General features: G+C 45.1%; 1 long non-coding RNA gene across 1 annotated transcript in view; it reads left to right on the top strand.

Moving 5' to 3' along the window:
- Positions 1-22,484: 22,484 nt before the first annotated feature.
- Positions 22,485-27,693, top strand: part of LOC144690067 (uncharacterized) — a 29,144-nt gene continuing 23,935 nt past the window's right edge. The window contains exons 1-2 of the long non-coding RNA XR_013578744.1: positions 22,485-22,532; positions 26,998-27,148. This is a non-coding gene — a long non-coding RNA (uncharacterized LOC144690067). The remainder of the gene's footprint in view (positions 22,533-26,997; positions 27,149-27,693) is intronic.

The raw sequence follows: 27,693 nt of genomic DNA, 5'->3' as shown, positions 1-27,693 counted from the left end.
AGGTCAGTCATCTCAGTTCCAGGACTTCACTGCAGGAGTTCCTCAGGGTAGTGACCCAGGCCCAACCATCTTCAGCTGCTTCATCAATGACCTTCCTTCCATCTTAAGGTCAGAAATGGGGATGTTCACTGATAATTGCATGATGTTCAGCACCATTCGCGATGCCTCAGTTACTGAAGCAGTTCATGTCCAAATGGAGCAAGGCCTGGACAATATCCAGGGCTGGCAAGTGGCAAGTAACATTCGTGCCACACAAGGGTCAGGCAATGACCATCTCCAACAAGAGAGAATCCAACATCGCCCCTTGATGTTCAATGGCATTACCATCACTGAATCCCCCACTATCAACATCCTGGGGGTTACCATTGTCCAGAAACTGAACTGGACTAGCCATATAAATACTGTGGCTACAAGAACAGGTCAGAGGCTGGGAATCATGCAACGAGGAGCCCACCTCCTGACTCCCCAAAGCCTGTCCACCATCTACAAGGCAAAAGTCAGGAGTGTGATGGAATCCTCTCCACTTGCCTGGAGTGCAGCTTCAACAACACTCAAGAAGCTGGACACCGTCCAGGACAAAGCAGCCCGCTTCATTGGCACCACATGAATGAATTTTAAAAAAATTCCTCCTCCTTTTTACCTCTTGATTTTCAAGCATTTTTAGTGTGTTTTTTTGACTCTTCAACAGGGAAAACAGACACAAAATATCTTGTTCAATGCGTCTGCCATTTCATTGTTTCTTTTCTTAAATTCATATACAGGGTTTGGGCATTGCTGGCTAGACCAGCATTTATTGCCCATCCCTAGTGGCCCGTGAGAAGGTGGTGGTGAGCTGCCTTCTTGAACCGCTGCAGTCCATGTGGTGTAGGTACACCCACAGTGCTGTTAGGGAGGGAGTTCCAGGATTTTGACCCAGTGACAGTGAAGGAACAGCGATATATTTCCAAGTCAAGGTGTATTGTGGCTTGGAGGGGAACTTCCAGGCAGTTGTGTTCCCATGTATCTGCTGCCCTTGTCCTTCTAGATGGTAGCGCTCGTGGGTTTGGAAGGTGCTGTCTAAGGAGCCTTGGTGAGTTCCTGCAATGCATCTTGTAGATGGTACACACTGCTGTCACTGTGTGTTGGTTATGGAGGGAGTGAATGTTTGTGGAAGGGGTGCCAATCATGTGGGATGCTTTGTCCTGGACGGTCTCAAGCTTCTTGAGTGTTGCTGGAGCTGCATCCAGGCAAGTGGAGAGTATTCCATCACACTCCTGACGTGCCTTATAGATAGTGGACAGGCTTTGGGGAGTCAGGAGGTGAGTCACTCATCGCAGGATTCCTAGCCTCTGACCTGCCCTTGTAGTCACAGTATTTATATGGCTAGTCCAGTTCAGTTTCTTGTCAGTGGTAACCCAGGATGTTGATAGTAGGAGATTCAGCAATGATAATGCCATTGAATGTCAAGGGACAATGGTTAGATTCTCTCTCGTTGGAGGTGGTCATTGCCTGGCACTTGGGTGGTGCAAATGTTACTTGCCACTTGTCAGCCCAAACCTGGATATTGTCCAGGTCTTGCTGCATTTGAACATGGACTGCTTCAGTATCTGAGGAGTCGCGAATGGTGCTGAACATTGTGCAATCATCAGTGAACATCCCCACTTCTGACCTTAAAATGGAAGGATGGTCATTGATGAAACATCTGAAGATGGCTGGGCCGAGGACACTACCCTGAGGAACTCCTGCAGTGACATCCTGGAATGGAGATGACTGACCTCCAACAACCACAACCGCTTTCCTTTGTGCTAGATATGACTCCAACAAGCAGAGAGTTTTCCCTCTGATTCCCACTGACTCCAGTTTTGTTAGGGCTCCTTGATACCACACTCTGTCAAATGCAGTCACCCTCACCTCACCTCTGGAGTTCAGCTTTTTTGTCCATGTTTGCATGTCAAGGCTGTAATGAGGTCAGAAGCTGAGTGACCCTGGCGGAACCCAAAGCTGAGCGTCAATGGGCAGGTTATTGCTAAGCAAGTGTTCTTTTGATAGCACTGTTGATGACCCCTTCCATCACTTTACTGATGGTCGAGAGTAGACTGATGGGGCAGTAATTTGCCAGGTTGGATTTGTCCTGCTTTTTGTGTACAGTCCATATCTGGGCGATTTTCCACATTGCTGGGTAGATGCCACTGTTTTATTTCCCATTATTAATTCCCCAGTCTCACCATCTAAGGAGCCAATGCTCACTTTAGTGACTTTAAATACTTGTAGGAACTTTAACTGTTTTTACACTGGCCACATGCAGCCACTAAACAGGAATGCACGTACTAACATAAAAATTCGGAGCAGGAGTAGGCCATTCGGCCCCTCGAGCCTGCTTCGCCCTTCAATAAGATCTTGGCTGAACTGATCGTGGCCCCAACTTCACATTCCCACCTACCCCCGAAAACCTTTGACTGTCTTGTAAGTCACAAATCTATCTACCTCTGCCTTAAAAATATTCAATGACTCTGCCTTTACCAATCCCTGGGGACGAGAGTTCCAAAGATTCCTGACCCTCTGAAAGAGGAAATGTTTCCTCACCTGCGCCTTAAATGGGAGACCTCTTATTTCGAAACTGTGTCTCCAAGTTCTAGTCTCTCCCACATGGGGGAAGCATCTTTCAGCATCCACCCTGTGAAGTCCCCTCAGAATGTTACATGTCTCAGCTAGATCACCTCTCATTCTTCTAACTCCAATGGACACAGGCCCAGCGTGTCCAACCTTTCCTCAGAAGATAACCCCCTCCACCACCCCACTTACCAGTCGGGTGAACCTTCTCTGAATTACTTTTACACATACTAAAACAATTTGCTCATTTATCTTCCTCTCCCCTTTATTTAACATTGGCTGGGAATTCTCTCGGTGGTGCTCCTGCTGCATTGCCATAATGTCACCAGAAGTGCAGCCGCGATCCTGTTTACAGAGATTTAAGTGTAGGAGATTTGAAATGGAGGGGCAGAAGGAATCTCTTCACACATTTAGTAGTGAGGCTGTAGAATGCACTTTTCGGGGTTCATGGTCGAGCAAGAAATCATGCCAACACTTGAGATTAGATTGGATAGGTAGATGAAGAATAAGGTATTGAAGGATATGCAAACGATGATTAGAACGATTTGGTGGTGCAGGGGTTAAACACCAACACAGGCTGACCAGCCCAAGCAGCTTAGTTCCTGTGTTGTAGCTTCTGTGTAATTTTCCACTTCTTTAGCCAGTCCTCTGTGACGCACAAGGAACAACCTTCTCTCGAACCTTTGCCAAAATTTGCACTTAAACTCACTAATCGTGTTGCTTTCCGTATTGTGGTTTTCTTATACTGCTGAAGTAAAATTTGACCGAGGATAATGTGGCTGCAATTAGCCAGACTTATAACATGGTGCGTAACACATCCTAGACAATATTTTTGGGTGTTTTAGTAATGTGTGGGCTTTCTTGGGAAGCTGAGGTTAGATGATGTAACATGAAGGACAACAGCTGGCTGGGATTGCAGCAAGGTGGCTGGATGATGATGCAGCCTGCAAGAACAAAGTGGAAGCAGTTGAATAAGTCATTTAACAGTTGAGTATGTCTTGCGTTTTGTGACACATTGGTCTGAATTTCTGCGGAGACAGAAGGGTCCTGTGCCTCATCCAAAATGGTGCCAGAGCCCAGAATGCAGAAGTCCCGTCCCCCCAAACCCCCACCACTCCCCAGATCTGGCACCCACTACTGTCACGGGGTGGGTGGGGAGAATGGGGGTAGGGCGTATTTCACACATCCGTGGTTCACAGCGACAGCAGCATATTTAAAAGTGCGTTTGCCTTCACTCAGAAGCAATTTCCATCACTGCGATTTCTGAAATATGAATCATGGGATTTACAAATTTGAATAAATGGCTTAAACCTGTTGAAGCTCTTTGGAGAAGTCAGGTACCCTTTTGAGGAGGTCAGGTACCCCTTTGGAATTATTAAGAGTAGACATGAATGTGCGTAAAAGGTGGATGAGGCCTGTGGAACTGTTAAATAATTTAAATCCCCTGCTCTTTCAATTTTGAAAAAAAAACCAGCCTGCTGTGTCTCTCAGTTGAAAAAAAAAATCAATGCTTGCAATTTCACTAGCTGTTTGTTGACATAAGTCTGAGGGTTATCATTATAGTATTAATACTGCCTGGCTGCTTGCACAACCTCTCAGTATCACAATGGGGAGCTTGTAATTTACAATCTGACTGACAGCTACAAGTGATTATAAAGGGATTAGCTGTTTTTGATGTGGGGTTATATAAGCATACATATAAACATATGAATTAGGAGCAGGGTTAGGCCATTCAGTCCCTCGAGCCTGCTCCGCTATTTGATAAGATCATGGCTGATCTGGTTGGCCTTAACTATACTTTCCTAACTACCTCCTACACCTGTTGATTACCTTGTCACTCAAGAATCCATCTAACTCAGTCTTAAAAATATTCAATGATCCTCCCTTCACTGGACTCTGGGGAAGAGAATTACATAATTACGAATAATGGTCACGACAATAATAATAACAATAATAAAAAATATAAATGTTTTTATGAGGGATTATATACTTGAATGAATTTAAATGTATTGAATGGGCTTTTATCAATTGGATTTTTAAAAATATAGTGAAGACTGTAATAGATACCTATGGCTTTATTTTATCTGATCTCAGCATGGCTCCTGGGTCTGCTCATGGGGGTGGATACAGGATGAGTTGGCATGGAGGGTGTAAGCGCAAAGGGTGGTGGGTGTGGAGGCATGGGTTGCATGGCTTGGCATTAAGTTGGCTTGGGCCTATAAGAAGTCATGGGGTGGGTAGAGGGGCATAGCATGACATGGAGGCTATGAGGGGTCATGGAGTGCAGGTGGGGGGGGAATGAGGTGGCATCATTTGGCATGGATGGGGCATGGGGAGTGTGTGGGAGGTGAGGGGTATGAGGGGTAAGGGTAGAGGGCCTTACTGTTTTTATTATAACTGGGACAAAGTCATAGAGCATTGATGCAAGCCTTTTAAACTGCCCGCCTCAGCACTCAGCAGCACCGCCCCCCCCCCCCCATCCCCAACCCCACCACCCCCGTGGCTGCCTCCACACTGTTTCTGGGGCGACAGATCCAACTCCAGTTCGCATCCGCAGCCCCCGGAACGAAAACCCAACCGCTCGAGGAAGTTTCTCCCAAGTCGGGTTTGGGGGAGTCAGGAATTTTGCCGGATCTGTGCACCCTAATCGGGAGTGAAAATTCAGGTCGTTGTCACTCACAGGATCAGGAGATACAGAGGACAGAAGAGGGCCATTCAGCCCAGTATGCTTGTGCCAGCACTTTGAAAGAGCTGTCTAATTTTCCACTCCTCTTGCCTTTCCCCATAGCCCTGCAATTTTTTTCCACCGCCAAGCACTTATCCAATTCCCTTTAGCGAGTTACTATTGAATTTGTTTCTGCCACTCTTGCACGCATTGTCTTCCAGATCAGAGCGCCAACTTGCTGCACAAAAATTCTCCTCATCTCACCTCTCGTTCTTTTGCCAATTATCTTAAACCTGTGTCCCAATTGCCAAAGGAAAAGGTTTCTCCTTATTTAACTCTGTCGAAACCCCTCATAATTTCAAACCCCTTTTTTATTAGATCTCCCCTTAACTTTCTCTGCTCAAAGGAAAACACCACCAGCTTATCTAGCCTTTCCGCATAACTGAAGTCCTTCGTTTCTGGTACCGTTTGAATAAATCTTTTCTTTTTTTATTCGTTCATGGGGTGTGAACGCCGCTGGCATTCGTTGCCCATCTCTAACTACCCTTGAGAAGGCGGTGGTGAGCTACCTTCTTGAACCGCTGCAGTCCAGATGGCGTAGGTACAATACGGTAGCTGGGGCCTGACCAGTGATTTATAAAGATTTAGCATAACCTCCCTGCTTTTCTACTCAATGCCTTCATTAATAAAACTAAAGATCCTGTGTGATTTATTAACAGCCTTATCAACTGGTCTTTTGAAGGTTTGTGTACGTAAACCCCAATGTCTCTCTGTTCCTACAGCCTCTAAGGAGTTTAAAGAGTTATTTTATGCAGAACAAAAACAGGAATTGATAAATAAAAGGCAAGTGCAAAGATCTTATTACCAGCCACAAATAGAAGCAGTTCAGAGAAGGTTCACTTGACCGATTCTGGGGTGAATGGGGCCATCCTGTGAGGAAAGGTTGGACAGGTTGGGTCTGTATCCATTCGAGTAAGAAGAATGAGAGACGATCTGATTGACACGTATAAGATTCTGAGGGGAGTTGATAGGGTAGATGCCGAGGGGCGCTTCCCCTGCTGTCACCAAGAACGAAAGACTTGCATTTATATAGCACCATTCACAACTTCAAGATGGCTTTACAGTCAATAACGTAATTTTGGAGGGTAATCAGTGCTGTGATGTAGGAAACACTGCAGCCGATTTTTGCACAGCAAGCTCCCACAACAGCAACGTGTTAATGACCAGATAATCTTTTTTTTAAGTGATGTTGATTGAGGGATAAATATTGGCCAGGATACTGAGGAGAACTCCCCTGCTATGAACATAATAGGTTGCTTAAATAAACATGAAAAATAGAAAAAAAGAAAAAAAAAATTAAATCCATCTGATAACCATAATTTAATCAAATTGCAGTCTAGTGCAGTTCCTTTCTAAATGATCCAGTCCAGTCCATTCTAAAATCAGGCCTACCCCATCTAACCCAGTCCAATCATATTCAATCCAATGCACCAGGACATATCAGTTTGAACCCAGCAATATAATCCATATAGTCCATATCTGATCCAATCCATTCTAATCCTATCAAGTCCACCGATACAATCCAATCTAAATCCAATGTGGGCCTAATCCAGTCCAAATCCAACCCACCGCTCCAACCTAACAGACACCTGGAGTATTGTGTTCAGTTCTGACCATCACACTTCAGGCAGAATATTTTGGCCATGGAGGGAGTACAGCATAGATTTACAAGAATGATACTGGACTAAAAGGGTGAGATAAGAGAGAGCCTACAAATTAAGTTTGTACTCTCCAGAATTTAGATGATTAACAGGTGATTTGATTGAAGTTTTCAAGATGTTAAGGGGAACCAACACAAACTCCTCGGGCTGAATGGCCTTCTTCTGCACAGTAACCATTCTATGATTCAATGACTCTAACTGATTGGATAGCTAGAGAAAAACTATTTCCACTGGGTAGTGAATCTTGGACTAGGGGGGGGAATAGCCTTAAATTAGAGCCAGACCTTTCAGGAGTGAAATTAGGAAATATTTCTACATGTAAAGGTTTGGAACTCTCTTTCGGAAACAGCAGTTGATGCTGGGTCAATTATTAATTTTAAATCTGAGATTGATCTATTTCCATCGAAGCTTTTCATCTTGCACTAATCAGGACAAGAATACCAAATTGTAAAGGGAACAACAATTTATACTTCTTTACTTGTTTGTTGTGATTAAGTGCTGATTATCAAGTGGACTCCGATTGACAAAGATGTTGCCATGGAGAATGCACCAGGGAGCATGGATAGCATGTTGCTTTTTGCAGCAATACACAAGTACTACCAAATGACTGATCTAATTCTGTTAACCAAGGCTACTAAGGAACATGGAACAAAGACAGGTAAATTGAGTTAGGTTGCAGATCAGCTATGACCTCATTGAATGCTGGAATAGACGAGAGGGGGCAAATGGCCTATTCCTATGTCCCTCAACCAATCTACCTGTACAATCCAGTCCAAATCCAATCTAATTCAAATCCAATTGAATATAGTCCAGTAGTCTAAGCCAGTCTGATCCACCAATTCAATTCACCAATACAATCCACCAATTCAATCCAACAATATAATCCAGTCCAATGAAATCACATTACTCAAATCAAATCATATAAAATGCAACAATTCCCCAAGGCTCCTTTGACAGCACCTTCCAAACCCGTGACCTCTACCACCTTGAAGGACAAGGGCAGCAGGTGCATGGGAACACCACCACTTGGGAGTTCCCCTCCAAGCAACACACCATCCTGACTTGGAAATATATCGCCATTCCTTCACTGTCGCTGGGTCCAAATTCCTGGAACTCCCTCCCCAACAGTGCTGTAGTCTACCTACACCACATGGACTGCAGCAGTTCAAGAAGGCAGCTCACCACCACCTTCTCAAGGGCAATTAGAGATGGACATTATATGCTTGCCTAGCCAGCAACGCCCACACCCCACAAACAAATAAAAATAACACCAACCCAGGTTAACAACATCAATAGGTTCTATTTATATAATAATTTAAAATAAATTTTTTAAATAATAAAATATCCCAAAGCACGTCAAAATATAGTACTGAGCCACGAGGAGATATTAGGATAAATGACCAAAAGCTTGTTCAGAGGTAGTTTATCTAAGGAGTGTCATAAAGGAGGAAAGCGAGGTAGGGAGTGGAAAGGTATAGGGAGGGAATCCCAGAGCCTAAGACCTAGGTAGCTGAAGATACAGCCACTAATGGTGAAGCGATCAAAATTGGGGATGTTCAAGATGCCAGAATTAGAGGAGTGCAGACACCTCTGTGGGTTGTAGGGCTGAGGGAGATTGCATATATAAGGAGGGGCAAGTCCGTTGATGGATTTGAAAACAAGGGTGAGAATTGTAAAAGAGAGGCGATGTTTAACCGTGAGTGAGTGTAGGTCAGCGAGCACAGGAGTGATGGATGAACAGCTTTTGGTGCGAGTTAGGACATGGACAGCAAAATTTTGGATGAAGTGAAGTTTACTGTAAGAATCCCAATGCATGTTTTGATTGTATATCACGCAAACTCATGAAATGCAAGCTAGGAAGGACACCTCCCAGCTTTCTTCTGTGTTATGTGGAAAGGAAATTGTATTGCTGTTATTAAGACATTCTGTGTCACAAGCTTGCACTGTTTCCAATAGAAAGGACATTGCTGGGTGTGGTGAGTGACTCCAGGAAGACATTACACATGTTTTAGTGCCACTTCTAGGCTTAACCACCAACACCTTCTACACAGTCCAGTTGCATTTCCTACACTTTGACTCATTTCCAGGCACCTCGAGTTCAAGGCATTGGAGTAAGCCCAATTTTTAATCATGAGTTCTTCATTATCAATGGCTATTTTCAGGTTACATTTCCTTATGCAGTCTTGGCAAAGAGCTAAAGTCGCCTGCCCAACCCTCATTGTCTGTGCCTGATTAACTTTATTTTTCTTAGGCGTGTAGTTAGAAAGCAAAACATCTCTTCCTTGCGTAGTATATTCATGCCAAATATAGAATGATTAAGATGTCATTCATAATTCCCATTATTATCTCAATTATTTGTAGCACTTTTTGGGAAGGGAGGGGAGGGGAGGAGGCATGTCAGGATAGGAATCTTAATCTGATGCAGTATTCCTGCTGTCCTACTCTCTCTTGGCTCTTTATAATAAGAGTTAGTACCTAAATAGGAAGGGTGAGAACAAATAGATAGGCAGACAGTGAGATAAAGTATATATTCGCCAATGCTAACAGTTTCTCCCTATCTGCTCTGTCCAGGATCCTCATGAATTTGAACCCCTCATTCAAATCTCTTCTCAGCCTTCCCTTCCCTAAGGAAAGCTGCCCCAGCTTCTGCAATCTATCCAAAGGTCCCCATCCCTGGAATATTCTCATAAACTTTTTCTGCGCCCTCTCCAATGCCTTCACATTCTTCCTAAAACGTTGTTTCCAGAATTGGACCAGAGAATGTGCAGTCAGAGATGAAGAAAGGGGGAAAGGCAGGCAGAAATGAAGGAAGAAGAGAACAAAGCACACTAATTCAGGGTTCGGGCAGGAGTAATAGTGAGAGAATTTCGAAGTCAGTTTAAGAAAGAGAAAACAAGAACAGACAAGAGCAAACCTACAGAAAAAATAAATAAGGTAAAACCAAACGAAAAATCAAGGGAGCAAAAATCACAGAATCATAGAATTGTTATAACACAGAAGGAGACCATTTGGTCCATCATGTCTGCATTGACTCTCTGAATGAGCAATTCACCGAGCGCCTTCTCCCTATTACCCTGCACATTCTTCCTTTTCAGATAACAGTCGAATTTCCTTCTGAGTGTTTCAATTGAACCTGCTTTTACCACCCTGTCAGGCAGTGCATTCCAAACCCTAACCACTCTCTGATTAAAAAAGTTCCTCTTCACATCATTTTTGCTCCTTTCACTAATTACTTTAAATCTGTGCCCTCTTATTCTCGATCCTTTAAGGGAATCATAGAGTCATAGGACATTTACAGCACAGGGAGAGGCCACTTGGTCCAGCGCGTCTGAGCCAACCGAAAAATGAGCCACCCAGCCTAATCCCACTTTCCAGGATTTGCTCCATAGCCCTGCAGGTTACTGCGCTTAAGGTGCATATCCAGACACCTTTTAAATGAACTGAGGGTTTCTGCCTCTACCACCCTTTCAGGCAGCGAGTTCCAGACTCCTACTGCCATCTGGGTGAAAAAGTCTTTGCCTCATCTCCCCTCTAATCTTTCTACCAATCCCTGTCAATCGATTCCTCCTAGTCACTGACCTCTCTGCAAAAGTAAACTGGCCCTTCCCATCCACTCTATCCAAGCCCCTCACAATTATGTACATCTCAATCAAATCTCCCCTCAGCCTCCTCTGCTCCAAGGAGAACACCAGCCTATCCAATATCTCCTCAAAACTGTAATTTTCCAGTCCTGGCAACATCCAGGTAAATCTCCTCCGTACCCTCTCCAATGCAATTACACCTTTCTGTAATAAGGTGACCAGAACTGCACATGGTACTCAACTTCTGGCCTAACTAATGCTTTATATAGCTCCAGTGTAACCTCCCTGCTCTTATATTCTATGCCTCGGCTAATAAATGAAAGGATTCCAAATGCCTTCTTAACCACCTTATCGACCTGTCCTGCTATCTTCAGGGATCTGTGGACATTCACTCCAAGGTCCCTCACTTCCTCTACACCTCTCAGTATCCTCCCATTTATTATGTAATCCATTGCCTTGCTTGTCCCTAAATGCATCACCTCACACTTCTCTGGGTTAAATTCCATTTGCTACTTCTCTGCCCACCTGACCAGTCCATTGATATCTTCCTGCAGTCTACAGCAATCCTCCTCGCTATCAACTGCGCGGCCAATTTTTGTGCCGTCTGCAAACTTCTTGATCATTCTCCCTACATTTACATCCAAATCATTAATATGTAGCACAAAAAGCTGGGGACCTCGTACTGAACCCTGCGGAACCCCACTGGAAACAGCCTTCCAGCCACAAAAACATCCATCAACACTTACCCTTTGTTTCCTGCTACTGAGCCAATTTTGTACCCAGCTAGAAGAAAAACATAAAATGCTGGAAAAGCTCGGCAGGTCTGACAGCATCTGTGGAGAGAAAAGCAGAGTTGACGTTTCAAGTCCGTATGATTCTTCTGCAGCCTGAAAAAAGGCATACGGGTTTGAAACACCAACTCTCTTTCTCTCTCCACAGATGCTGTCAGGCCTGCTGAGTTTTTCCAGCATTTTATGTTTTTCTTTCGGATTTCCAGTATCTGCAGTATTTTGCTTTTGTACCCAGCTTGCTCCATTCCCCTGGATCCCATGTGGCTTTTATTTTTCAAACCAGTCTGCCATGTGGGACCTTGCCCATAGCCTTGCTAAAATCCATGTAGACTGTATCAACTGCACAACCCTCCTTGTAACTTCCTCAAAAAATTCAGTCCCGAGTGGGAAAGTTTCTCCCTATCTACTCTGTCCAGACCCCTCGTGATTTTGAATATCTCTATTCAGTCTCCTCTCAACCTTCTTTTCTCTAAGGAATACAGTCCTAACTTCTCCAATCTACCTTCATGACTGAAGTTTCTCATCCCTGGAAACAATCTTGTGAACCTTTTCTGTACTCTCTCCAAAGCCTTCACATCCTTCCTAAAGTGCAGAACCCAGGCTGGACACAATACTTGTGCTGAGGCCGAACTAGCGACTTTCTGAAATTCAACATAACCTCCTTGCTCTTATACTATTTTTATTTATTGCTCTCTTATTGCCTAATAATATTTGGAATGCTTCAGAGCATTGTGAATTGGCACTGATGATTATCTTACAGTCACCTTTGAAGCTTGTTGTAGAGGTCCAGTGGCGCTGTGAGGAGCGTCCTCGCCTCTGAGCCACTAGCTCTGGGTTTCGGCCCCACTCCAGCACTTAATGGCCACAGAATGTGTGTTCATAGTGTGGCCAAACAGATTGATTGTCAACCTGCAAATCCTTCCAATTTGCCTATGGCGGGTGGTAAGAGCGGTCGAATCTTCTGGTCAGCCATGTTTCTCAGCAAGTAGTACCCCACAAGCTATAGCCTCTGGTGACAGGCTAGTGATCTGTTCCAGGAAAAATTAGTTATGGGAACAGACATAAACATGTTACTTCGGTGCTGCTTCATGCTCTCATCTGGACCTGGAAAAATTTATTAATTTTGCTTCCAATTTCCACCCCTCCATCATTTTCACATGGTCCATCTCTGACACTTCCCTTCCCTTCCTTGACCTCTCTGTCTCAATTTCTGGTAATAGACTGTCCACCAATATCCATTACAAACCTGCCGACTCCCACAGCTACCTCGACTACAGTCGACTACAGCTCCTCACACCCCGTTTCCTGTAAGGACTCCATCCCATTCTCTCAGTTCCTTCGCCTCCATCACATCTGTTCTGATGATGCCACTTTCAAAAACAGTTCCTCTGACATGTCCTCCTTCTTCCTTAACCGAGGTTTTCCACCCACGGAGGTTGACAGGGCCCTCAACCGTGTCCGGCCCATCTCCCGCGCATCCGCCCTCACGCCTTCTCCTCCCTCCCAGAAACATGATAGGGTCCCCCTTGTCCTCACTTATCACCCCACCAACATCCGCATTCAAAGGATCATCCTCTGCCATTTCCGCCAACTCCAGCATGATGCCACCACCAAACACATCTTCCCTTCACCCCCACCGTGGCGGCATTCCGCAAGGATCGTTCCCTCCCGATCACCCTGGTCCACTCCTCCATCACCCCCTACACCTCAACCCCCTCCCACGGCACCTTCCCATGCAACCGCAGAAGGTGCAACACCTGCCCCTTTACTTCCCCTCTCCTGACCGTATAAGGGCCCAAACACTCCTTTCAAGTGAAGCAGCATTTCACTTACACTTCCCTCAATTTAGTCTACTGTATTCATTGTTCCCAATGCGGTTTCCTCTACATTGGAGAGACCAAATGCAGACTGGGTGACCGCTTTGCAGAACACCTTCAGTCTGTCCACAAGCATTACCCAGACCTCCCTGTCGCTTGCCATTTTAACACTCCACCCAGCTCTCATGCCCACACGTCCATCCTTGGCTTGCTGCATTGTTCCAGTGAAGCTCAACGCAAACTGGAGGAACAGCACCTCATCTTCCGACTAGGCACTTTACAGCCTTCCGGACTGAATATTGTTCAACAATTTTAAATCATGAACTCTCTCCTCCATCCCCACCGCCTTTCCGATCCCCCCCTTTTTATTCCAATAATTTATATAGATTTTTCTTTTCCCACCTATTCCCATTATTTTCAAATGTATTTCCATCCATTGTTTTATATCTACCTTTTAGCCTTTTTTGATTCCTTCACCCCACCCCACCCCGACTAGGGCTATCTGTACCTTGCTTGTCCTGCTTTCTACCCTTAATTAGCACATTCCTTAGATAATATCACCACCTTCAACACCTCTTTGACCTTTTGTCTGTGACATCTTTTGGTTATCTCCACCTATCACTGGCCCTCTATCCAGCTCTACTTGTTCCCCCACCCCCCCCCTCCCCCTTAAACCAGCTTATATTTCACCTCTCTTCTATTTTTACTTAGTTCTGTTGAAGGGTCATTCGGACTCGAAACGTTAACTGTGCTCCTCTCCGCAGATGCTGCCAGACCTGCTGAGTTTTTCCAGGTATTTTTGTTTTTGTTTTGGATTTCCAGCATCCGCAATTTTTTGCTTTTATTTTATTATAGACATAAACATGTGCTTTGTCTGCCTCATTTGCCACTAGATGTGGGAAGAGAAAGGAAGAAATTTGTTGTAAATCTTCCTTTATTGGCATATAAGGCAGTACTCAAAGATTTGATATGTGCCTTTGCAATGCATTTTGCACATCCTACATCCTCAGAAAGTGTGACATTGTATAGCAGTGATTTTGACAGTTTTGATGAATGAAGGTTTTAGACATTAATCAATTCTGCAATACAATAGGTGGGAATATTTGAAATGTTTTAGTTGGTGGAAATACTCCTTTAAAAATGCAGTTTACCTTGTTGAGGATGACTTCGTCTATTGATTCTCAATCCTTGGTCTCTTTCAACCATGTGCCAACTCCAGCTGTGGAGAGGAGGGTGGACAACTTGCCCCTGAGCTCAATATTGGCCGTTATAGAGAGTCTGTGAGAGATGCTTGGAGCTGACATTCCTTTTCTGGGAAGTGTTTGGCTGCCAGTGTCTTGAGTTGGTTTTCCAAGTGAAGGAGGTGTTCATATACAAGGAAACAAAGTTGTACTTTGTATTAACATGATTTACTTACTTCGAATAAAAGTGAGCAAAGAGAGTGGGTAAGAAAAATGTTTTATACAAAGAGTTGTGTGAGTACTGACTGCTTTGCCAAAAGGAATAGTTGAGGCAGAGAAGGAAAAGTTGGTCGTGAGCGCTCCAACCCGGAAGCCAGATGTCCCACTGAGATAATATCCTGAGAGCAGCCTTAATTGATTGAGTGGGACTTACACCCCTATTTGGGAGGATGTGCTGCCCGAGCTGACGGCCAATCTAATTGGCCAGCCACTCTGTAGTCCCAGCAGCACCAGGATCGAGCGGTGGCCACTGCTGAGACTACAGGCAATTCCCGAAGGATTTGCACATTAATTACCAATTAATTAGTTGCAGAAAGTTAAGACTGGTAATCAATGGTATAAATACCATGCTTGCAACGTTATAATTGTTAATGCATTACCACTCAAAATCTCTGGCCCAGAAAGGAAAGAATTGAAAATGTGGAGTCTCATGCCTTCAGGTGGTGAATTTTTCCCTGAGATTTAAAAAAATATATATAATGTTTCTCTTACTTTCCCTTTCTGATTTTTTTTTTCTCTTTTGTAACCCAATCTTTCTTCACCTATCTTTATTTCTCCTTCTGTATCTGATTTGATTCTAATCCACTCAGTAATTGTTCTCCAAAATTCCCCAGCTTTTATCTCAATCCTTAAACCTCATTGATTAAGGGGTTAGACTATTGATCCTGTTGTTCACTAAGACTCCAGATGCTCTGTTGCTCTAGCCGTGTCATTATAACCTCACACTTCCTGCAAGTTATGGAGCAAAAACTCTTCCAGCTGAAGGGTGCAAGTCAAAGTCCAACAGGATTTGACCCTATATAGTTTCAGGGAACTGATTATCACTTATACCTCTGCTTAAGATCCAGGCCAGGCTATTGCGATGGAGTTATATTACAACGGTGACTACCCTTCAACATATACCTCGTAAAGTATATTGTAAGGACCTTGAAGTAATGAAAAGTGCTGCATAACTTCAGACTCTTTCTTTCAGTGCCGAAGTGGAATGACTTTGGGTGGCTTCGACAATGTTCCTATTACGAACGATTACGCAGAATTACATTTGTTTATAATTTGATTTTGATTTATAAATCTCTCAGATGCCGGGAGGAAATTAAAACATCGACGTATTGCTGGGGTTTAGCTACATTCTGATGAACTGTTTACTAGATGGATTGCAAAGTTGCAAGTTAAATTGAAATCTGAAGCTAAGATACCGAGAAATACTATTGCTGATGTTTCTGTGCTTAACAAGACGTGGGGTTTCTGCAGCAGTGGGTGTCCTGGTTCTGGCACCTGCTATCAAGCACTTCGGAGTCAGATAAACTCCAAACCACAGCTGCCTTCAACCACTTGCCTTTGCTCAAATGTCATAACAACAAAAATACCTGGAAAATCTCAGCAGGTCTGGCAGCATCGGCGGAGAGGAGCACAGTTAACGTTTCGAGTCCGAATGACCCTTCAACAGAACAAACACAACGCCCTTGTTGAAGGCAGCTATGGTTTGTGGTTTATCTGACTCCAAAGTGCTTGATAGCAGGTGCCAGATCCAGGACACCCACTGCTACAGAAACCCCACGTCTTGTTAAGCACAGAAACATCAGCAATAGTATTTCTCGGTATTTTAGCTTCAGATTTCAATTTAACTTGCAACTTTGCAATCCATCTAGTAAACAGTTCATCGGAATGTAGCTAAACCCCAGCAATAGACTCATTATTCCTTTTAATTACAGCACTCCTGTATTTATAAATATTGTGAATGTCTCGCAGTCTGCTAGGTGGAACAGTTTATCGTCATTTATTTGGAAACTTGGATTCCTACAATTTCTGTGAAGATTCTATCGTGTTCCTGAGCCCTCTACGGTAACTGTTGGTTGTTCCTGTAGATAATGTGGTTATTCTGAGCTGGTTGGTGAGTGTATGAGAGAAACGGTAATCCTCACCAGCCCCCAGCACTGAGGCTTACTTCACGAAACGTGCCAAACACCCGCTGAGCGTATAACTGGGAGTCAGGAAGAAGGAGCCCTGTTTTTTAAAAATAAAACTTAATGCTAATGGAAAAAAAAATAACGTAAGCATTAAGTGATGGCTCAGCATTCGTATCCAAAGCTCATTTATAAATCTAAATGTTGTTTAATAGCCATGGATAAATAAATAAAAATAAACCTTTCAAAATATTTTCCAGTTACTTGTCAGCATATCATTTTGCTATTGAACAGCAAAATGTCAACATGTTTCAATCTTTTAGCTACCAAAATGATGGGGACAGAAGCAAAATTTATGTGACAAGTTTAAAAGCCAGACCAGTTGGAAACCTAGACATAATTCAAAGTTTAAAAACTTAAAGTAAGTGCTGAGCAAAAATGAGAAAGAAAATGTTCTATATTTTCTACTTTTGATTATAACTGCTTTCCAAATGTTCATTTCAAATAGTTAGGGCAAAATTCTGTCAATTCGTGCTCGGACAAAGACACCAGAGTGAAACAGGGGTGAGAACCCTGCACTGTGTGGGAAAGTCACCCGGCTGGGATTTTCCCCGATTGGTCAATTAATGGCTAGAGGTGGGGGTTTGCCATCGATTTCAGGGTGGCAGGTGGGCTCTCAAAGATGGAGGGTCAACAGGAAGGCAGTCCAGCTCGGAAGGAGCTGCAGTCTGCAGTTCAGCTAAGAGAGAGAGAAAAAATACCTGGAAAAACTCAGCAGGTCTGGCAGCATCGGCGGAGAAGAGCACAGTTGACGTTTCGAGTCCTCATGACCCTTCAACAGAACTAAGTAAAAATAGGAGAGGGGTGAAATATAAGCTGGTTTAAGGGGAAGGAGGGGTGGGGAGAAGAGAGAGAAGGGGAGGGGGGTGGTTGTTGGGACAAGCAAGCAGTGATGGGAGGAGATAACCAAAAGATGTCACAGACAAAAGAACAAAGAGGTGTTGAAGGTGGTGATATTATCTAAAAGAATGTGCTAATTAAGAATTGATAGCAGGACAAGCAAGGTAGCTCTAGTGGGGGTGGGGTGAAATAAGACCAAAAAGGGCATAAAAGGTATAGATAAATGATCGGTGGAATACATTAAAAATAATGGAAATAGGTGGGAAAAGAAAAATCTATATAAATTATTGGAAAAAACAAGGAGGAGGGGGAAGAAACGGAAAGGGGGTGGGGATGGAGGAGGGAGTTTAAGATCTAAAGTTGTTGAGTTCAATATTCAGCCCGGAAGGCTGTAAAGTGCCTAGTCGGAAGATGAGGTGCTGTTCCTCCAGTTTGCGTTGAGCTTCACTGGAACAATGCAGCAAGCCAAGGATGGTGCCAGACCTGCTGAGTTTTTCTCAGGTGTTTCTGTTTTTGTTTTGGATTTCCAGCATCCGCGGTTTTTTGCTATCATCCTCTCCCATCGTCTCGCTGCTGCAGGGTTGCCAGGTCGGAGACTGTTCACGTTAACCCCGGCCCCTAAAGCAGCCTTGGCATCACGCGCTGAATTGCACAGACATGAGGAGCTGAACAGCTGTCTTCAATGGTGTGCTACTCTATCATACAATCAACGAGTTGGTTTGACCAGGGTGAGTTTGACTTCAGCGAGCGGGTGATGAGTACAAAGAGTTTGGGTTTTTTGACTAAAAGTCGAGGGTCGACTTATACATGAAATCGACCATTGCTTGAGTATATATGGTATGATAAACCCATATCTACAAAAACAAAGTACTCAGTATGAGATGACATCTTCCTTTGCCTTTATGAAGGTAAAGAATGAAAAATTGAATGTTAGAATGGAGTTTATGCTATGAATGTTTTTTTCATCTACAGTCTTGCCTTGTAGCAGAGATTCCCAGGAAATACTTTGGAACATTTTACAAATTCACTTTTCCATCATCAGGTGATCGGTCTAGAAGGATCATAGGCACAGCCTTTAGTTAATCATCCACTGCGGAATGATACTGATCTTGTGCAGGATGCACATATGGTCAAGTTGTCTGCAACTTTCCTACATATTCAATCAAATCATTAGCTACTAATTTGTTCCACTACTACTCCCATGGTTTTTGCTGGTGAGTCAGAGGATATACTGTAGAATTGCATCTAAACTTGGACAAGTAATATGATGTATGCAACTTACAGAAAGTATGTGCTATGTGCAAGATTTTTAATGCCAATATGTGAACTCCAAATCACTGCTTTTTAAATTGAGTATTGTTAAACCATTCGCTTCTCATCAAGGCTCCTTTCATGCCCATCTCTTGATTCAATAAAAAGTTTAAGTAATTTTTTTTTTAAATTGTAGCGATGTTCTAAATCATTCATTGCTTGCAAACTATAAAAGTGTTTCGATTGTTGCATTGTCATAAGTGACAAAGCCATCTATTGCAGAGACAACTACTCCTCCTGTAAGTGTGTAGCATTGCGTACAACTGAGACTGACAGAAGTAATGCAAAATTCTTAACTCAAACAATTTCAGTCCTTAAGTGTCAGCCCTGGCTGATAGGGTTGCCAACCCTCCAAGGTTGGCCTGGAGTCTCCAGGAATTGAAGATCAATCTTCAGGACACTGCTGTGTGTGACCCTGGAGAAAAATCATTGGGACGTTAAAAAATATTGGGCTTTTTCATTTTCTTTGACATGTCTTTACCAGATATAAAAATATTGAAAATGGGGGGGGAGGGGAAGCTGTTTCGCTGACAGTCAAGCGTCATGAGTCTTTTTGCTTTCCAATTGGCATAGGAAGGCAGTGTGACACAAGGATGGATGTGTTGGCCGACTAATGGCTGGAGCATGGGGGCAAGTCATGTGATGAAACCTACGGGAATCATTTAAGTTGGCGACCCTAGTGGATGAGTCAAAGTGTACTGGGTTCAAGACCCACGCTAGAGATTTGAGCCCGTGATCTCGATTGAAACTTCAGTACAGACACTGATGGCAGTGTTTTTGTTTCAAATTTGCTGTGTTCGCTGTTGTTCCTTTCCCAATATATTGGACCTGGGGACAACTTCAATATTTTCTAATTCAATTGAAGTGCCCCATTTCAAGACATTCAGAATTTGAAACTGTGTTCAGTGTTTTTCGTAATACGGTGCCAATAATATTACCATTCAGCAAAGATGAGTGTCAGCTGTCATCAGAGTGTGCTGTTGGATTTTATTTGACTCAGGAAAATGGGGCTGAGAGGGCTAGACTGGCTGGTGGGTAGGTGGGAAGGGTAATAGGTGGCTGAGGTGGGTAGATGGATAAGGTGGCAGGTGCACAGGGTGGTAGGTGGATAGAGTGGCGGGTGGGTGAGTGAGTTGTGAGGTAGTCGGGTTGGACCGGGATGGGAGTTGGGTGGTGGGGGCTAGTCTGGTTGGGTTGGGGAGAGTCAGGGGGGTCGGAAGGGAAGAAGGTGTTCAAGGGGTAGTTGGGGGCTTGGGGTAGTCAGGTGGAGGCTAGTCAGGTTTGGCTGGGAGCTAATAAAAACAGAGAATGCTGGAAAAAGTCAGTAGTTCTGGCAATATCTGTGGAGAGAGAAATAGAGTTAATGTTTCGAGTCCATATGACTCTTTAGAGCTAAAGAGGGTGCTAGTCGGGTCAGGAAGGAGTTTGGGGTCACGGGGATAGTCGGTGATGGGGGGGAGGGAGCTGTTGAAGGGGGAGTCAGGGCTGTCAGTTGTATAGTTACCCAGGAGCCAGACATGGTTTTTTTCCTGACTAACATTTCCTAGGTAACTATCCTGCTAAGTAAGTTGGAACCACCTGAATTCTGCGACACTAACTCAGAATTGGAGACTTTTGTGGAGGGCCCCAGTGGGCAGGGGAATTGGCCATGGGAAATTCCCATGGAATCCTTGCATTGGGACTTCCCAGGGGTCCCATAGCACATCTCCCAGGGTATGTCTGGTCTCTGAAACTGTGACGAAACGTCTGGAAACCGGAAGCTCTAGGCCAATGTGTAAGACCGATAGCAAGACCGCATCATGAAAATAACCAACCTTCGAGGGCACAACTATTGCCAAGTCCTTCTCAGGCATCTCAACACTGGAGTTGAAAGCAGAGATAAATTATACTAACTGAAGGCAGTGAGATGCTTTGCAATGAATACTGCTAGATGGTGCTATTGAGATCCATTCTGAAGATGGGAAGCTTGGTGGGGGAGCTACAGGTTAACTGCTACAGGGAGGAGAGAAGGTGCTGAAAGGGCCACAATGAAATGGGGATTGTTGGAAACAATTGCAGGAAACTGAAAACTAAACTTCACAAAGAGGCCAAACAGGAGGAGAGAGAGTCGTCAAAATCAGTTGCATTAGTGGGCGAGATTTTGCGCTCTCAGGCACGGAATTTAATGCCCTTCCCCCATGGCGGATTTGGTGGGGGGGGGTGGCATTTGATTGGGTGTCAGGGTGGCGGGTGTGCTATCAACTGAAGCCCATAATGCCCACCTAAGGGCCTTAACTCACCACTACTGGAATTAACCCTAAGGTGGATGGGGAGCATGACGAGCAAATCCATAAGGAATTGCTTATAGGCTCCCTGGGGGAAGGGGGTGTGCCCTTGTTCAAAATGATTGGGAAGAGGGGGGAGGTGTGCCTGCTGAGAGCTCTCCCTCCGCAACCCCCCCACCCAGACTTCTGCCCCCAGGGTCCTTGATACCTGCCGCTGTCCAGTTAAATGCCTGAGTGGTATGTAAAACAGTGGGCCTTCCCAAAAAGAGGTGGCATAGGCCTCCTTACCAGTTATCCAGCCAGTGGGCAAGTGCTCCTTCTCCATTATATACCAGCCAGGATTTCTAACACTGCCTGCAGTTAGCTAAGCTTGGCCCTTCAGCCTCAAGCTCGAAATACTTTCATTTACAAAGCTGCCAGAAGTGGGAGCTCGTAATGGCTTAGCAAGGGATGAGGGCTCCAGGGACCTGAGCAAATACGGCAACCAGCAGGGTATCTCTGTAAGCAATGCGATTTATGGATTGGGAAATAAACTCTGAAAGGACGGAAAAATCAAAGGTGGTGAATTCAATGGAAGATCAGCTAAAGAAAGAGAAATAAAGTGAGGGGAAAGTAAGACTGAATGAAGGGAGAAAAAAAGTTGGAAAGGAAAAGTAAGAAAAATAATGTTGTAAGTTTGTATTTTTAGAATCGCCTTGAAAACTTCAAAAGCTGAAGTGATAAGATTCCACGATTATAATTAATTTTTGGTACCAGAGAGGTTGAATGGACGCCATTAGTACTTACTACATTGTTAAAAGTATACTTTACATTTGCAATGATGTGTCTTAATTCTCTGGAGTGAACTTAATGGGCAGATGCTGCAAGTTCCTAAAAGAAATAGGGAGGCTAAGGGGGAGATGTCATTTCTGTGAAGGGGATAACGAGCAGCGCAACTTGGATTTTTGGGGTGGATTCATCCCAGATTTGCACTAAATGCGGTAACAGACGTGAAAAAGGACTTTTCACCCACCAGCCACCATTGTGAGTTTTCGGGCTGTATCATCCACTTCCCAGAGTCACTAATCCGGCCTGGGAGGTGATGGCAGCGGCAGTCAGCGTCACCAGAGCTCAGAGGAAGTCAGCCATCCAGTACGGGAAGAGGATGAATGCATTCATCCGTTCCACTAGGGTAAGTCAAGCACCTCATCATTCTCACAAACCCATCACACATCCACAGGGATCTCTCACCTCAAGGGACAACACCACTAACTCTCACACACACCCTCACATCTCCATCAGGCTCATATCCTCTGGAGCTCACATCCTCATCCCGTCCGTGACTCCACTCACCACACAAACATTCCACACAGTGCCATGTGTCCTGCTCACACACTCTCCATCTGTTTTCATGCAGGAGAAGCAGGCTCACAACAGGAGGAAGAGGCCCCAGCCTGGGGGTGGAGTGGCCCACCTTAGGCCCCTCACTCACTTTGAGGAGTGTGCCATTGTGCTGCCTAGTGAGGATGTGGACCCTGCCTGTGACAATGGTGAGGTCGCTGGCGAACCATTTACGTTTTGAGTGTGCTGCTAAACCTTTCTTTTATATCGAAAGAGATATTGTATGTACTCGTGTAAACGTCAAATCTCTGAAACCCTTTTTTAGGCAACAAGTTAAGGGGTTATATTTTACAAGGGGCATGTTTTTAACTAGCAATGCTCGTGGTTCAGACAGCCAGCAGGAACCATGTTGGGTTTTCAGTCTCAGTTTCAGATACCCGTGGTTCACAAGGTAGTGGGTTGGGGTAAGAAGGAAGCCTTTAAAAGGAAAGCTTTTTATAATGCCTTTCCTTTCCCTATGGGGCCATAGGAATGTTTATGACCGCTCAGTCAGGTTAGTTCCATTTCTGGGGAAAGTTTAATAGGCTCACGGCTCAAACGCACTGGACAGAATATTCCGCTTAAAAACAAAAAAACTACTGCGGATGCTGGAAATCCAAAACAAAAACAGAATTACCTGGAAAACCTCAGCAGGTCTGGCAGCATCGGCGATGCTGCCAGACCTGCTGAGTTTTTCCAGGTAATTCTGTTTTTGTTTTAGAATATTCCGCTTGTTGGGCAGGTGCGCGCCCGAACTGAACGAGCGTAAAATGACGTCGGGCGAGCGTCCCGATGTCCTCGCGCGATATTTCGGTCGGAGGGCGCGTGTGGGAGTCGGCTGCGCGTCCACCGACAATTAACAGGCCTGTTAACGCCATTAAAGATCTAATCGAATGGAATTATTTGCTGCCTATCCAAACCTTGTGGTTGGCGGGCAGGCGAAAAGACCAAGCGGCCTTTGGATTTTTTTTTGCGGAACTTCATCCACGGTCGGAATGAGGCCTCAATCAGCGATCTGAAAAAAATTAAAATTTTTCGAACTAATTTGTAACCTGTCCCTATTCGTGTGACAGGGTCGCATGAGGGGACATGTTGTTAACTTTTGTAAATTCTTTTTTTTTTTCAAAAAGCTTCGGCTCCCCCGAGGCAGCTCTGTGCCTTCAGGGAGCTTTTACTGCGCGCGCGCAATGTTCCGCGCTCGCTCTCCACCGCCCCCCCACCCACACAGGCAGCGCTGAGCGCTGCAGCGCCCCACTCATGCCAGCCAACATGAAATGGCGCTTGTGACCCGATCGCGGGCGACGGTCTGATTCATGGTCACTCCTGCCGAGCCCGCCCGCCCGCCGATGGGAAAATCCTGACCACTGCGCAGTCTGTTCCAATCTTACCCCCCGTCATCTCCACCAGAAATTAAACGTTGACTAAAGTTTCCCCGGCCATCTCAGTGGATGAATTGCACTCTGGGGCCTAGCGCTGACACAGACAGGTCAGAAAACTCAAATCCTGCTGCGTTACCCAGAACACAGACGGGTCCACTGAGTTGGAGCGGAGCCTCCTTGGAAAGTTGGGGGGGGTTGATGTTTACACGAAATATACGAAAAATGAAGGATTTCTTGGCCAAAGGTCTGGAGGTCTGGCTATTACTCGAGTATATATGATAATACTGACAAATCACGGGTGGGAACTAATTCCGCCTAATGTTGCTTTGATTTTTGACATGAAGATCTTGAGAATCAAGTGAAAGCGTTATTGTCTTATGATTTTGGTGCATAAACATGAAGACAGTGCAGGGTTTGGCAACATTCACACTACATTTGTCTTCTCCATCCACAACTTATATCAGCAACAAACCTTCTTCCCTCATCTGCCTTTTGGCTGTAAATTTAATCCGTTGACCTTAAAGTTGAACTTTTATTGCTGCTTTGTTTTTAAATCAGGCTTTGGTCTCTGATGGTCTTTTAAGCTGCGCATAATGAAGTATTATTTGCAAGGTGATTGTCAAATATGAAGAAAAACAGATCATTTTTGACTCGCCACTTCACAGGAAGCATTAGTCGGGGGCTGGTACATTGAGGGCAACGAATCTGCCCCCAGATGAGTGCAAGTGGGCCCCATTGGGCAGGGGGTGGCAGGGATGTGGGCAGCGGACAGAGCTCATAGCAAGCCAAGTCGACCTGGACCCCAGTAAGTGGTAGGGTCATTTTTTTCTTTCAAAAAATTGGAATTAGTCCTCTTGCAAGGGGGAGGCTGGGAGGAGGGAGAAACCAGGGCTGAATGTTCCTCCTTAACACTGACTTTCCCGACAACTCTCCACAGCAGGGGCTGAATTCTCGCTTTGGGGAATGGGAAACAAGTGTCACGACTGATTCCTGGTCTTGAAACCACCCTGGAGGGTGGGGGGCAGGAGAACAGCCACTCTGGATTTTGACCCGGGCGCCCCCTCAGATTCCCTGTCCAATTGCGGATGGCAGGCTGCCACTCAAAGCTGGAGGGCCAATCAGAGGCCTTCTAGTTTCAGAGGGGCAGCCGACTAATGAGTAGTAAGTAACCGAGAGGGCGCCCCAACATGGCGATGCCCGCTTGCCAACTTTCTTAAAAAAAAATCAATTAAAAATAAGAAAGCAGCCAGGCCATCGCTGCGGGGAGGGGTGGGTGGTTGAATTGGGGCGGGGGAGAGTGTGGCCTTTGGCTGCCGCCCAGCCCACCAACACCCAGGCGGGCAGGGAGGGCTTCCTGGAGTGCTGGTACTCCAGCCTGCGGCTGGGTGCCCACCTCCAGGCAGTTGACCTCCCCGCATTTGCACTGGAGGCCAACTGGGAGATTCAAGCCTGCCCCCATTAGCAGCCCTTCTCTTAACCAGGCGAATGGGCTGCCTGCTCGGAACGTGGTCGGGGAGCAGGCAAGGGCGGCTGGTGCAGGCTTTTCAGGCCCTATCTGCCTCCATTCCTGGCCTCTTGCGAGGCCTAAAAATCCCGCCCCTTGTTTCTCTTTCCCACAGCTGGAGCAGGGAGAACTAGATGAGAAGATACAATGGAATGCAAAACTTTTCAATTGATCAAACGGAGCCGGATTGGGTGGCCTGACTGGCTTTTGATCTGCTCCTGAACAAACTTCTGCTCCGTCCTTCCTGCTTTTCTGAAGTTGCAGCCAATCTTTTCACTCTTTTTCCTGCTTCTCTGCAGTCGCTAATTGTTCCTTCTCTCCTGCCACTCCGTTGAACGCCAGTTTATTTTATATATTTGCAGTTGACCCAGACTTCTTTTCCCCTGAGAAGTTTTTAATTTTTTAAAAGAGGCCGTGAGAGGAATATGAAAAATACAATCGTTTAGAACCCGCTGGAGGAAAAGATCCTAAATTGAGACGTCTGAGTCAGTTTAATAGGAGGAAACAGTGATATCCTGGTACTTAAGTGTTCAAAGATTGTGGTCCAGAATTTTCTCAATTTGCACGTTTAAAGTGTTCCATCTGCTACTGACCCTTCAGGGGGAGATACACAGAAGTTTCCTCCTTTGGGTACCACCTGAGTTCTCCTTTGCATATTCATTCATGTAAAAACACTGCAAAGCTGGTGCAAAGTCGCTGAATTGCCAGGAAACTGCTGTGCAATTTTTATCGCACTGTTCAGCCTGCATTAGTCATCAAGACACTGGGAGACAGGCAGATCAGGCAGGAACTTTGCTTGCTTCTTTCATTACTCTCGGGAACACCTCCACTGCATGTCATTCCAATAATCGTTTATTACACTTGGACAGGAGAATGAATATTCAAGTGGAATCTGTGCCCAAATTGCAGCAGGGAAAGACACAAAGTCAGGAATGAAGAGTGAGCATTATTCATCCTGACCTCCTGGCTTTGCCAGAGGACACAGAAGGCAGGACCAGGAGACTATTGAGTATGGGGGGCAGTTGGGAGGGGCAGGGGGCGGTGCCACCACAGAGATATCACTTATATAACTTTGAAATGCAGCAGTGCCATTAGTTGCCAGTTAACTCCCTCATCCCCAGGGCAGCAGACAAAGCCCCAAGAATTTCCATGTCTTTAGGAGAGTAGGAAAGGCAACACACAGCCCACCTCTCCCATGGGCATAGCGCACTCTTCACCCTCTTGTTCACTCTTCATAATGCTCTCTGGTTAGGGGCATCTTCAACTCCCTGTTATGTAGTATAGATACAAAGCTTTCCTGATTCACAACAATACCTCCAACAATGTGTCACTGTGCCTTGCACAACACCAAGGCCCCTTTGTTCACTTTTACACCATCACTGCTCCTCCATCCACATTTCTAACTTCACCTCCCCTCTGTCATTTGCCACTGCTCCTTAACTGCCAGACTTACCCTCCTTTACTGAGTGCTTCGCAGGGGTATTTAGTACGCAATGCCCACCAAAAGCTGGACACCACAAGTGACCAGGGCAGCTTTGTACCTTTTTTATAAAGAAAAACCCCTGGAGCTAGTGGTTTACATTTGACCCTTGTCGTGGGAGACCCTGAGGTGACCTTTGCCTGTCCTAGGAATGACTGAGCGCCGACAATGTTGCTGGAGGAATTTTGTGAATCACAACATTCCACTCACTCCCTCCTTTGTCTCTTTAACCAAAAGGGAGTGATGCTCACTCAACCTCCTCTCTCTGACAGGATTTTCACCAAAGCAATGGGCAGTGCAAGCCATGGAGATAATAGTGAAGAGGACTGAGGAGGATCAAGTCTTCCAGCTGCAGACTTGACATCCCTCAGGACAGCTGCACATTCCAGGCTTCCAGGGAACCATGCCAGTGAAACATGGACGGTGAGTATCAGGCTGCCAAAAACATTCCCTAGTGATGCAGTCCAATTGTGGCTTTGTGCTAGGAACCAGCTGCTTTAAGAGGTGCGTGCCTGTTACTCAGGAACCTACAAAACAATAATTCAGAACTCACCTTTGGAGGATCCCTTATTTTCCATGGTTCATGGAGCAGGGACAGTGCGGGCTCATAAGAACACATGAATTAGGAAGAAGAGTAGGCCATTCAGCCCCTCAAGCCTGCTCTGCCATTCAATCATGGTTGATCTGATTGTGGCCTCAACTGCCCTATCCTATCTGCCTTAATGCTTAACTCTCTCGTCAATCAAAAAAACTTAACTCAGCCTTGAATAAATTCAATGACCCCGCCTCCACTTCTCTCTGGGGAAGAGAATTCCACAGACTAACGATCCTCAGAGAGAAAAAAATTCTCTTTGTTTCAGCCTTAAACGGCAGACCCCTCATTTTTAAAATGTGTTCTCTAGTTTCAGACTTCTCCACAAGGGGAAATATCCTCTCAGTATCCAGCCAGTCCCTTCAGGATCTCCTCT

The sequence above is a fragment of the Cetorhinus maximus genome, chromosome 14, assembly GCF_964194155.1.
Source record: "Cetorhinus maximus chromosome 14, sCetMax3.hap1.1, whole genome shotgun sequence".
Classification (NCBI taxonomy): domain Eukaryota; kingdom Metazoa; phylum Chordata; class Chondrichthyes; order Lamniformes; family Cetorhinidae; genus Cetorhinus; species Cetorhinus maximus.
Note: the sequence above shows the minus strand (reverse complement) of the source record. Positions and strands in the feature narration are given on the sequence as shown.